Source organism: Hylaeus anthracinus, unplaced genomic scaffold, assembly GCF_026225885.1.
Source record: "Hylaeus anthracinus isolate JK02 unplaced genomic scaffold, UHH_iyHylAnth1.0_haploid 3, whole genome shotgun sequence".
In the NCBI taxonomy this organism is placed as follows: Eukaryota; Metazoa; Arthropoda; class Insecta; order Hymenoptera; family Colletidae; genus Hylaeus; species Hylaeus anthracinus.
In genome coordinates this window covers 9,168,714-9,182,525 of record NW_026535284.1, presented here as the reverse complement: position 1 = coordinate 9,182,525, position 13,812 = coordinate 9,168,714, and positions in this window count along the sequence as shown.

Sequence of the window (13,812 nt, the reverse complement as noted above, 5' to 3'; positions counted from 1 at the left end):
GAACATTTCCTTTCAGTAAATGAAATTACGAGCATTTTTATAATACTTGTGGAAACATACGTTGCTCCTCCATAACAAAACATGATTATTTTTCTCTTTTCTGTCTGCCAGTTACAAACAAAGCGTAAAACGTGGCTGTCCCAACGAGGAGGTCGTAAGGTTACAAATATTACGACAAGAATAATATTTTAACAAAAGGTCCACGGGGCGATCGCACAGAAATTTACTTAAAGATTAGATACGTACAATATAAAATGTCGAGAAAATTCTGAGAAATCCAGTAAAGGTCGAACGACAGACGGTCCATCGGTAAAAGATGAAAAGCTTCATCTCGTGGGTAACTTTCTATTTAGATTTCTAACGTAAGGGATGTCACCGAATGAGTTAAGTTTACGTGGAAGATGTTCGGTATTACTTCAGTAATGCCTCAATAGTTAAATGAAAATCCTTTAAGAAGGAGCTGCGTGGAAAGGCTTGTCGTAAGAAAGTTAGATTTGATTTTGCAAGAAAGTTTGATTTGATTTCACGAAACCGCACATGAGTTAGGTAACTAAGTAGCAAAGAGTAATCTCCTCTGACCAGAAGAAATATAATTTACATAGCTCATGTAGTACCTTTATATCGTATTCAAATTGAACGAAGTAAAGCTGAAGTTTGTCGCATAGATTGCATGGATGGGTCAGACGTGCGGTTCTTTGACATTTAATGCATGTATAATATATTAGATACTTTGAAAACGAAGTAGCCACTATCGCTGTCTTCAGTAAGCGAAGTACAGAGACTCGTGTCGATACTCAGAGACCATGATACTTCATTCATCATTGGAATGTACTTCTGATCATAACTAAGTTGGAATATTTTTTGTTGTGTGAGAAATACAAATTTAATTTACTATTAAAACATTAGTAATTAAAATTAGTATTAAGTAAAATTGAGTGGTTCGTTCGCATGAGGTTACACTGCAATTACCATCTAAATAAAGTTGTCTAAACCTAAACTATCATAAAATCATTCAATTTCGTTTCGTCTTAATTAATTAGTAAAATTGAGTACTAATCCTTTCTTTCTCGATTAATTGAAAATTCTCTTATACGAACCCTATTGTCCCACAATTAGTTCCCGTGACAGAGGTTCTACAATTAGCTCGAGACGTTTGACAAGCGTAGAAAGTTCCTCTCGAGACCTCGAATTAGCCGTAGGATTCTATACGAGGGTATATAATTATCGCCACGTAAAGAATCGGCAAGTTCGGTAGAGTTACAAAGTTGTCCGGCTAGTCGTAGAATTCGTTCCTCTCGAAAGGAAAACACATGTCTCGTGTTCAAAGCGTGGAAGTAAAATTTACGAGGCTCCAAAATGTTAGGGCGTCCGTCATAAATTCTGGAACGAGCACGAAAGAGCTCGGCGGTATATCAGCGCCGAGTTCGGGATGAAAATACTGTCGCGAGTTACTGATATGCCCCTAGAATATAGCTTACTGGTTAGACGTAGAAATCGGATAATATTACAGGGAAAATAGTTTGATAGCAAGGGTAGTGGCGTTATTAATATCGAGTGTTTCGTCGCGAGTCGCCAACGTACGAAGAGAATTACGAGACTTTCGTAGGAAATATAGTATTAAGGAGGGAAGAGTAAAAATTATTTTGTTACTATTTAATACATATATGATAAACTCTACTAAATAGATATTCTATTTACTTAATAGTATTCAGATAAAGAATCGTTCGATACAGCTGTAATTTTCATGCATCCAAGGTTGCTTACCTCATTATTCCAGGTACTTGCTTTCTGCTAAATTGTAATGAGCGAAGATCGGCGATTTGAAAATTTAATACGAAAGTGTAAAAGAATAGGAAAACCGGCGGAGGTTCGAAGCCGTTCCCTCGTTTTATCTCCGATTCCATTTCGCTGCCTCTTCCTTTTTGTCGGATGCGCCGTAGGCGTTTCGTGGATCGTCCGCATCGGTCATTGCAGCAGAAGACTAATATCCGAATCAAAAATTTAATTAGAAATCCGTGCAAAGTAATTCGTTTCTGCCACACGCTGCTGGTTGTGTTAGGGGCGCCGACTTGATGACGTTAATTAGCTTGCAGGCAGCGTTGTTATTACGTTTCTAATGAAACGGTCGATACGAGTAGCACGTCTCCTATAGTTGTAATATTATAAAAAGAATGAAACATTACGAACCTGGAAGCTAGAAAATTTATCCAAGAAAACTTTCTGTAAAATTCGCCATGTATCTCTACTTTAAACTAAAACGTTTAATTCGATAATGATCCAGTTAATGGATGGCAAAGCTTGCTGTCTTTTTCGTCAAACGTGAAGATTCCCTTACTAATCGAAGCACGTCTAAAACTCATCCACGACATCATCGATCACTTACGATTTGAAGCCATTCGAAAATACCGAGTGTACGTTTAACTAGCGAGTTCACATTGTTCAACCGGTAGGAAGGGGGTCTATTAACTGCAGTCCGCGTCCGTGACCATGAAACGGAAGTAACCTCGACAAAAGCCTCGAGGGAATTCTGCATCCGCCGCGTTGCGCTCACAAACTACATATATCGGTATATTGTTTCTGGCACGATGAACGGATTTTTACGATCCGTTTTTGCTGTATAGAGCCGCGTTCGTTACTGTTCAGAGGGTTATCAAAAATTTTATAAGCAGTGCTCGCTTGGGTTTGCCGCACTGGATGAAATAGCTGAAGTAAGCGATCCGTATATACAGGATGGGACATTTTAAACAGGTCACCTGATACGATGTAAATATTTCGGTACACGAATCTACGCTATATTTTCTTTTCGCAAAATCGTATTTTATAGACTAGCGTTAAAAACTATCGTGCAAAAATATTCATTAAATAAAGTTTCAAAGACAATTTTAAGAGTGCAGATCGAAAAGGTACGTTCTATTCACAAATTTCTAAACTGATGATAAAATAATACTGATAGTAATAATAATAAACGTTTTCATATAAATTATAAAAATATACGATATTCGATGTAAATAACAGAATTAAATGAATCATATAAATACAAGATATTGAAATAACACCAAGTAAATATCTATATACGCAATATCTCCACTATGTACGTGTAGAGTTTGTCTAAAATCGAATGATCTGATAATAAAGTCTTTCTAAGCATACAAAAACAATTGATCCATCAATTTCCACCAGGAAACACCAGAGATTTATGTCGGAGATATCATTTCTAATTAAATTTAATTGGTTCTCTTCTGGTTATTGTCCGCTGCGTGTCCCATTTCTCATATACACGTGTATTCTCTCGCCGTGTTTCAATCTCATTTCCTGCTCCGAAATTCCGCATTCCATGTTCTTTTTCGGGCAGCGGGAATCCCGCTGGCTCGCATCAAAATTTCAAACGGCAACGTTTCCGAACCGTCACGGCCGTAAATTCCTGCCGCGCGGTTAGATTACGCTCGAAAGAGATTTATCTCTTCATTGACACGTACCACACGACTGTGTTCACAAGAATTTGTATCGTTCTGAGGATAGAATAGCAGATGGGAACGCAAAGGTCTCGGGCAATGGGAATTTGTACGGTGTTGAGCAATTTTTGTTTGAAATTCGTTAAGTAAATTTGTTGAAAATGTCACCTTAGAGAGAATGACAAACCAACACTCGTTTATGTTTATAGTTTATTCACCAGACTTATGAACAATGAAAATTTCTTCAGTGGTACGGCGTTTCAATTTTTCGTCCCTGATTGTATTCACGGTAGTAATATCGGGTCGTTCACCACGAGAGACAACGTATCATCGACCACCGGAATTAGCGATACCGAATTTTGAAACGCGCAACGGGAAAGGGGAGGGGGGTTATCTCTTCACTGACGCGAACCATTCGACTGTGTACAGAAGAGTTTGTACCGTTCCGGGGTCAAAGCAGCGGAGAGTGTACAGGGAAACGTCAAGCTATACCTGAATGCGCAGAAAAAGTAAGAGCATTGGGGTTGAAAAGCCCGCGGGGGTTGTCGCCGCTACGGGACTCTCAAAATCGGGAATATCGAGATATCGCGCGCACCACCGTGAAATTTCACGACGTCATGTCCTTGCCACGAACCCGCGTAGCAATTTGCCAGGAAAATTCCCCACGCGAGACCACCCCCGACTCCTCGAGAGCAACTAATTGCGTCCAGTGAAACGACCTTTTTGCGCTCAGCCGTCGAGACGGGCGACGGGCGACCGGTGAGCATTCTTCCTCGGAGATTCTGTCGTCAGTCTCGATGATGAGAAGTTTAAGAGGGTCGCGATAAAAAAATTAATGAAAATGAATATGGAACAACACTATCTGGGACTTTACAAAATTTTATTGCAGAAAATTTATTAAATTTCTTTAACTTATTCGTGTAGAATTTTATTTTTAGGATTTTAGGTTTATTTAAACGTTTTTTTTTTTTTTTTAAATTTGTACGTGTAACAAATGTATATTAGATAGCTTACAATCAGTTTCATAAATATTCGTACCTTCTGTGTCTATTAAAAAAATATATCCATGTTACATGTTTGAATCTACTAGTCATCGAAGAATATACTCCCATTTTGAATAAATTTTCAGTCGTTAATCGCGGAAAATCGGACAACTTCTCGTTGCCTTTTGACAGATCTGCTTCTTTCCTTCTTTCATTTCCTTACTTTGTCTTTGTCTTTTAATTATTTCTTCGCTCTGTCAAATTAGTCGCAAACGAATTAACAGTACGATGAGTAGACCCGTGAGAACGTAAAATTTCACGGAGTCTCTAAATTGTTATTGTGTGCCACATGTTCCGACATTGTACGGAAGCATGAGCCGGAAAAACCGTCCTGCACAAAACAGTCATGAACGCTCAAGAATGAAAAGAGGCAAATCAAGGATAACCTCAAGTAATATTTCATGACTCTTTTATAAATATTAACGTATAAAGTAAACACCTAAAACACTCTTGGTATTAACTAAAATTATTATTATGTTCATTGTTGCACGAATTTGTAAATGTTGATTAATTTTCTACTCTTCTAAATTTTTGGGGGTTAATTGACGTCAGATCTACGTATAATTTGCTTACGATTCACGTACGTGTAGTAACTAAACTGTCGACGAAATATTAGAATATGTGCAGGTGGAAAAACATATAAAATATCAACAATAATACGGATGTTGTTTAAAAGATGAGACATACATTCATTTAAGTTTCAATTCTTTATCTGTTTCTGTGAAAATGGAAAGTAACAATTACACAAATGAAATAATATGAATAATCTCGACATATTTTTATTTTTCGCGAAACTGAAAATTTGTAAAATGAAAGTCAAAAGTTTCGAGCTTTTGTAAACAACTCTTGTAGTTTTTCAGTCTACTATCGTGGAAAAGAGAGCATGTTTTACTCAGAGTCTCGTGTTTTTGTTTTCGAACAGTTTACAACGGAAAAAAACTGGAATATCGAACACTGGGAAAGAGAGTGATGTCTGTTTTGAATGTAAAAATTACTAAGGTTTCCAGTGGTGTTTTATTTTCTCCAATATCAAATTTCAAATATGTTAAAGATACGAAGATGCGAGACGTACATTCGTACAGCACGAAAAAAGCGAATGTTTTGTTTTCGAACGAAATCGATTCGAAAGGACCTTTTAGAGGCATCTTAGAAGATGAAAGAACTATTTATGTAAAATTGAAATATTTGAAACAAGAAAGTACCTTTGACAAGGCCTTTTCAAAAAGGAAAGTATCTCTCAAAAGAATTAGTTCTAAAGATCCATCGCTATTTATAACGTATTTACGTATCGCTTGTGCGAAGAGTATTTCGTGCATCCGGTATCTATGGATCGCGTACCAGGTAGCACGCATCGCATACATCACGGGAATACACACGCGCGCGAGAACTTAAAAGACAGCTTTATCGTTTACATAACGAATAAATATTTCCCGTTCCCGGTATACAAGTAGAACGTCGATATTTGCAGAACTCTCATCTGCGTCTGCGGAACGGCTGTTTTCATATGCAACAATAATACGTCTGCCAAAATATACTCCGACGATTGTCCCCCACTTCGAAAAACGGGTTTTATTGAAACGTAATGCTTCAATTAATAAAAAGAGGATATACGGATCTCGCTATATGGATCTCGTCGAATGAGGAACGATAAATGCGGTGAATTCAGGGGACTCGTTATGCTTGAATCTGGCGCAGAAACTGATGGTTGAAAGCGTGAAATACCGTACGCTTAGCTTTCAAGTAGAAATCCAATAAAAACAATCCTTTACTACTTTTCCTAGAAATCGAACGAAAAGTGTACAGAAACAATTTGAGAACCGCTAGTTTATGGAGCGCGGGAGGAAAGACAAATATCGAGTTCTTGGTTGGAGAGGCGCGACGTTGATCCAGTCGCCGAAACAACCGCGGGAAGGTTATTCTAGAAGAAGTTGTAGAAGGGAGGTGGAGGTTGAAAATCTCAGTAGAAGGCGGTAGAACGGTATAGATACCGGTAGAAGGGTATCGAAACGAAATGGTACCGTACTTTGCGAAATGAAATACACTCACACCTATTAAAAAGCAGCCACCCCTGTATATACGCGAAGCGCGCGAACCAAGGGTTAAGACCAGCGTACAATTGCGACTGAAAATTGTCGACAGCTTTCCGATTTGCACGAGAGAAGGGTACGAAGAAAGGCACGTTTCTCCTTTCTGTTTATTTTCTTCGCTGACGATCTCTTCTTTCCGCGTACGAGCAACGCCGTGCCTAGGAAACATGGTGCCCTAGGAAATGACGCGTTATTATATCCTTGGTTTATTTCTATTGCGATAGGGAAATAAATATGGAAGTCTTATCGAATGAAATGTTGAAAAATACTTAAGGAGAGAAGCCACTGTAAAATCATTGAAACTATGCCATAATGAAATATTTGTGATGCATGTGAATAATCGATTTACCATTATAACTAAAAAAGAACCTAAACTACGCTTCTTAACAATCATTAAAAAAAAATATATGGTCCGATAATATACCTCAAAGGTGCCGACATAGGCCGCTGTGAAGACATGGGCGTTTTCCACTGGTCTGAAAGATTAAAAATGAACCGATTCACTGAAAATGAAAATAAAACATCCTGAGCACTTCTTTTTACATGTGCTCATCTGGCAAATCATTAGAAATTGTAAATTATAGTGTAGTTTCAATAATTTTGCAATAGCTGCACCCCTCGATGGTGTAAGTGAAGCTGTCAGTAAAAAATATCGGCACGTCGCATTTATTATTTCGTAATCGTCATCGATTTATTAGTTCCGACAAAGTCTGACAAAAATAGGTGCCAATATCACTCGTAACCGAGTAAATATGAATGTCACTCGAGTACGAGCGACGCGACCTCCTATGGGCTCTAGGTGTCACTTCGATTCGAGTGATATGCTTGTCGACGTGTACAGAAGACATTCCTGTTTACAATGTTGGAAGAATTATTCTTTTGCATTTTTCACACCACAGTGCCCCATAAGTACACTCCGAAAATGTAATAATAAAATTCACGAAGCGTTTAATCGTGTAGGTGTAAGTCTTGTTGCAAATGAAAACATATTTATTATAAGAAAAAGAATTGCGAGGAGTTTCATCGAAAAACGAATTTATGCAATTGCCATTACTTAACTTCACATGTTTTCTTTGTCGTTCGCGACACGCAGATCGAACGTATGTTATTTCGAAGAAGGCCGAGACCATTCTGTCGACGGTTGTGGCGGACATACTCGAGGAGTCGTTGCAGGATGCAAGAAACTTGGCGGTGGCCACTGGCAAGAGTAGCGTGACCCATATGGAAATGGAAAAATCTCTGAGGAATCTCTGTCTGCGTTTGAGCACCGTGCCGGCTTATAGAAAGCAAATCAGCTCCTGGACCGACTCCGACGAGGAGAACGACAATAATCACGAGAGTGCTTCCTCTCCCAAGGTTGGTCGATCGTCGAGTCACAGTCAATGACGTACGTCCGCTCGGATATCGGTGGGATTGGACCATCCCTCGTCGATAAACAAAATAGGTTGTTCCAGGTGCCTCGTACCGACGGCGACGCTGCAGTGCCTCATCACGCTGTCACGGGGACTGCAGTCATAAAATAATAACGATCTATCGCAACCTACGTTACGAGAAATGAATTTAGGAGAATTGTTTTAAAATAACTTTTTATAGAAATTATGATCCACGTCGATGGATAGCGAAGTGTATTTGAAATTGACTTAGACTTACTTTAATCTGTCATTCGTTTAGCATTCCGGTTTGGAGTGTACAGAGGTTTCTAATTGTGCGGTGTACAATGTTTTTGATAAATAAATATATCGTACTTCAATGGTTCTTGAACGTCAGTGAAAAATATTTTAGACAAAAATTAATCTACCAAATTTTTCATTTTTGTATCTGTTTTACCCCGATACTTTATTAAAGTATATTACATTGAACATTTATTTTACATTTACTTTCCAAATTAATCAATTGTTAATTACATGAATAGGTTACAGTAATCGTTCAAAAACATAGATCTTTGGATCCACAGTCGACCGTTTTGACTACACGACCGATCCCGAAATGATCCGCTTAGCCTTCTTCGATTCACGATTGATTGTAATAGAATTCAAATTAATGGGCGCTTTGCACGAACGGCGATTTATGTGAAACAGTGTATAGAGCGCCGTCAGACTAAACAATCTTCGAAGCAATCAAGGTGGTCCAGCTAGAACCGAAATTAACTGGAAACAAATTAATTTCAGTCTCACACCGATCTTCCCGGGAACCCCTTCATACCTGAGGATTATGCAAGACCATCCTACCACGCCCCACAGGTTTCTCAGAAATAATTATATGAACTTGATCAGATCCTAATTAAACAGTGAACATCTAGCATGCATTTATCAAAAGCTGGACTTGCTTTGAGAAATGTCTTCTACGTTATTTAAGGAAGGTTGGTATCCCGTGTTGAAGATTGTTTTCTAATCGTGTTTAGGAATTCGTTGAATTGGAAATCATTGGTTCTGTGATTACTCGTACGTGCTTTCTTTCGTTTACAACCATTATATTTTTCTAATAAAAATTTTTATTTTAATTTACATATATTTATATTATTTATGGTACTACTAATTGCAGTTTTTAATTTTTCAAGATAATTTCGAATGTTTCTAACATTGAAAACATAAGAAACATAAGAAAGAATATAACGAGAATTTAGAAATGGTAACGAATTCACGAGATATATGTTCAAGATGATCGTTGTTTAGTTCGCGTTGGTGCAGGTGCAAAAGAGACAAAGTTCAGCCAAAGTGCTGTTTTTGAACCTAACCGCACGCCCCCGTTCCAATGTGTCGATTATTTGGTTGCTCTTGTCAAACGTGGCTTCTCGTAGTTTAGTTAGTCCGAAAGTTTATCCATTTCCACTTCGGGATCGGATAATTGTGGTTTCTGGCGCTGGATCTGGGATTTTCAGTTGTTCAAGCCGTAGTAACCTAATTCGGATTCACTTTATTCATTCACGAAGTTTAGTATCTAATTCGAAAGCAAGTATCAGTATTCTTCGATCGATACACAAGCGATAAAAATAATTCATTGACATCGACGGTGTTACACAAATAATTATTTATGTACGAAACGACTTGATTTCTAGTTATTCCGATAAGTCATCTAATGCGATTACCAGAATCCTGAAATTTATTTATACAATCAATAATAACCATATCGTGCCTACGACAAATGCAAATTTTTCTTTCACGTATTGTACGTTTGCACTGGCGAATCTCGATTTACGCGATCACTGTCTAAATCTACAGACAAAAACAGATAGGATCGGAAATCAACCGAGCGGTTTCGTAGACGGTCAACGTTTATCATCCGTAGAATCCGGGCGGCCGCCTTTCGAGATTAACTCGTTTACAATTCTCCCGCGTTTCCCAAGCGCGAGGGAACCTCGGCCGAGCGAACTGGAAACAAATTAATTTCAATTTTACGCGCGCGCCTCATCCGAAATGAGTTTTTAGGCGTGCCCCGCCCGTTCTCTCGGGTCTTCGTAAAATAATAACTTTATGGAGCCGGCACACGGACCTCTCAATGAGACGCTTTTGAGGCGAAATAAGAGCCGCGGCGAGCGAAACGTCTGGGCGAAACAGAGATGAAAGTGCGTGTCGCTGAGCGAATGAATAGGAACTAAAATAGTCTTCTCGGCACCAAACGGAGAAAAACTCATTCCGTCTGCTCCTCCGCAGCCTGGAGCTGCTCCATTGTAAGACGGTCAACTATTGTGTAGTTCGTGGTAACCGTGAACCACTGTCGTTCGCGGTATCTCTTTCCCTACCCGTTTCCTTTCTGCCTTTTCTTTTTTTTTCTCTCCATCGTAACGTGCTCCTTTCCACCTTCTCACTTCTTCGTTGTATTTCACTGTTTTCCACGTCGGCCATCGTTGCTCGTCATTTTCTTTTCATCGCGGTCGCGACGATTCACGAGAATCGTTGACGGTTCGGCTGACCGCCGGCCGAGAGGATTTCGGGGACGTAAGTGGAAATCGTCTGGCGATCTTTCTCAGGGCAAGTCCGACCGAAGTCGTTCCTTCGCAAAAAGAAGCACCGAGGATGGCTGGATGGATCGTTGTCGATTCTAATTGGTCGACGATACACGCTTAGGCGACGCGTAGGTTCGGGATTCTTTCTTATTACTCGGTCAGGAATTTTCAGTAATTAGGTGTTACGATCGTAATGCCGAAGGGAAGCATTGGTTATTGTTGTGTTTTAGCGATATGAGTTATTTAACCCATTCACGTTTCGTCCTGGACACCGTTTTTTAAGGATTGATAATACTTACATAGATAATAGGACTTTGATAATTAATTTTGGAAGTGTCGCAAAAGGAATAGGATTTCTTTCTACAAGGCTTATGTAACACATAATGAAGTATAAAGTTAGGCTTTTATTTCAGCCTCTAGAGTGATGTTACCCCTTAAGGCAGATGTAAAACCTAAGTTATTATTTCGCTAACAAAAAGTGTTTACCTAACGTAATAAAAATTCTTTAACGTAATAAACCGAAGAATAAATTCATTCAAAGTTCTGGTCGTATCGCAACAGTATCGCGAAATAGACGACTCGCGCTTCACATATCCGAGGCTCCTTCACAAAGCCACGTACCGGAAAGGAAACTTTAAGAGAACGGCCTTCAACTTTAATCTTTTCTTACTAGCCCTACTCCGCGCAGCCTTCTCGTGTTGAATAATTTGTTGCGAGCAACCATTAGCCCTTCCTCCTTCCGTTTCCAACTTACGTTAGTCTTTTCTTTCCGAAATTTCTCTCGGCAATCTCCATGCGCTCTCCGAACATTTTGAACGGCAATTCGAAGGTATCGTTTTACGATTCAGAGAAAGGGTCGTGAAAGAGAACAAGGAACGTTGAAACCGAGGCGGAGAGACACCCAAGCGCGAAGTCTCAAAGGACGCTACAGACTTCCCAGAAAGGAGGAGCGGATTCGCAATATTTAGGATATGAGTTCGTTTCTTTCTCGGTTCTCGCACGCTATTTTTCGTGTTTCTTTTCGCGTCTTTTCGCGGCTCGATGTACCTCGCGATGCTCCAGTTTCGCGTTATTAAATCGGGCCCCCGTGCTACGCTCGAAGGGAGAACGCTAAGTTTTTCGTAACGAGATCTCTCTTCCGTTTGGGAAGTTCTTACGGCGAACTATCTTTGTCGGTTCTACACTTGGAAACAGCGGAATTCCAGTTGTAACCGTGTCAACGCAACTTGCTGTTCGGATCGGGTAGGTTTCAATTTTTTGATTAAGATTGGTGCTGATTAACACTTTGAGTGCGGCATTGGAAGTGGTAGGCGGAAAGAAAAGAGAGGCGAATTTTTAATGACGCACGGTGTAACTTGCTTACGCAACCTGCATTACGCGTTTTATGTTTATTACGATTTTGAATTGAAAATTACGTGTATGAATGGTTTCGTACTACTAACAAAAATGTTAACTCCTTAGAATTGCAATAAATTTGTTATTCAGATCAAAAAATTTACAGACTTCGCGCACACGCAAGAGTTGGAGAGATGGAAAATCTAACTAAACTAACTGATCGCGAACCGCCACGTGCTGTACCATACTTGGTGATTTTTCGCGACAGTTTATGACGCACTAAGACTCAATTGTAACGGAACATTTTTGTGTTACTACAGTAAAATTTACTGTAAATAAGAACACTTTACGCTTTACACTTTTGCACTTTACACTTTGCACTTTTTATATTTAAAGATCTTATTCCAAGTTCGCAGCCATTAGCTCGGTATTACTCGCGACGACTATAGACGACTTTAGAATGCTACTGTATGTATCTCAAATGTTTAATTATATCGGAGATATTAACAACCCTCGTAACTACTATGCGCATCATTTTTTCGTTTCTTCTTGTTTCATCTCGCCGTCCAATGTACCTCGCGTGCTACAGTTTCACGTTATTAAATCGCACCCCCGTGCAACGGTCGAAGGGGAGGACGATGGGCGTATCGTGCAAGTCCACGCTGAAGTTTTTCGCAACGAGATCTTTCATCCGTTTGAAAAGTTCTTATGGCAAACTACCTTCGGCGGTTCTACGCTCGAACCAGCGAAATTCCTGTTGTACCCGTGTAAATGAGATTTACCGTTGGGGTCGGACGATCGCTTCTAATTCCCGGATTAAGATCGATGCTACGTTTTCCTTTGCCTTGCTCTTTTTGCTAATTAACGGGGCAAGAGGCAGCGTGCAGACAGCGGTAAATAATTTAAGAACTCTATCGATCCGATGTAGAACTTCTGAAATTTAGCTGTAACCCTGGCGAATCGCACTTACGGTATTTATTCGATTCCCGATAATGCTCGATTGCTCCGTTCAAAACAATATGTTCACTCGATGTTAGTTTGGTAAAAAAAGTAATTCCTCTTTTCTGAATAATTCCAGTTTACTATTTTACATTGTATTTAATTTCTATACGAAGATGATTATTACGCTGCTGATTTTTGAATTTATTACCGATATGTGACACGTACAAAGGATACACATAGAAATATTAAAATATAAAATTCGGAATCTAATGACCATTTTAAGCACCATTTCGAAGTACACGTTTTATTCTACGCTTTGAAAGCAACCATTGGCTGCTTTTCATTAACGCACGTTTCATCCGAGCTCTTATACTAAAAATTGAAGAAAGGACGATCTCTTTATAAAATTCAAAGTGGCCGAGTAATCTGCACGAACGTGTTTTGGTGTAAAACGTTTCACAGCGAAGTCGAAAGTCTTGAATAAATAAACATTTCTTCTCTTTGGCAAAAATGTATGTCGTCTTTAATAGTTCTTATTTCAAATGGTAAAGTTTATTCTGAGTTAAGCCACAGCATTTTAAAGTTAATAGTACAAAAAAAAAGAAACTAAAAGGACTACAAATATTTATACTCTATTAAACATGTATTTTTTTTTTTTTTATTAAGAACAAAGTAGATAGTTTCATGGGAAAGGGCTTTATTCCATAAAGGCATACCTTTAAACTTCGATTGAAAAGGAAACGAAACTTTTATGCGCACGCGTGTAGGTAGTGCGCGGGATAGGGAGAAATTGAAAACATTGTAAAATACGGAACGTGTAACTTGCAATACAAATGCGCGGTACTCGTATTCTAAATTAAAAGTTGTGTTCACAGGAACGAAGTACGCAAAACATACGAGTGGTGGCGATGGTGGGGGAACTTTATGGCTTCACATAGAAACAACAGCAGAAAGAGGAGTGTATATTCCTCTCAGGTACGGTTCCTATTATATTCGATTAGTGTAAGAGA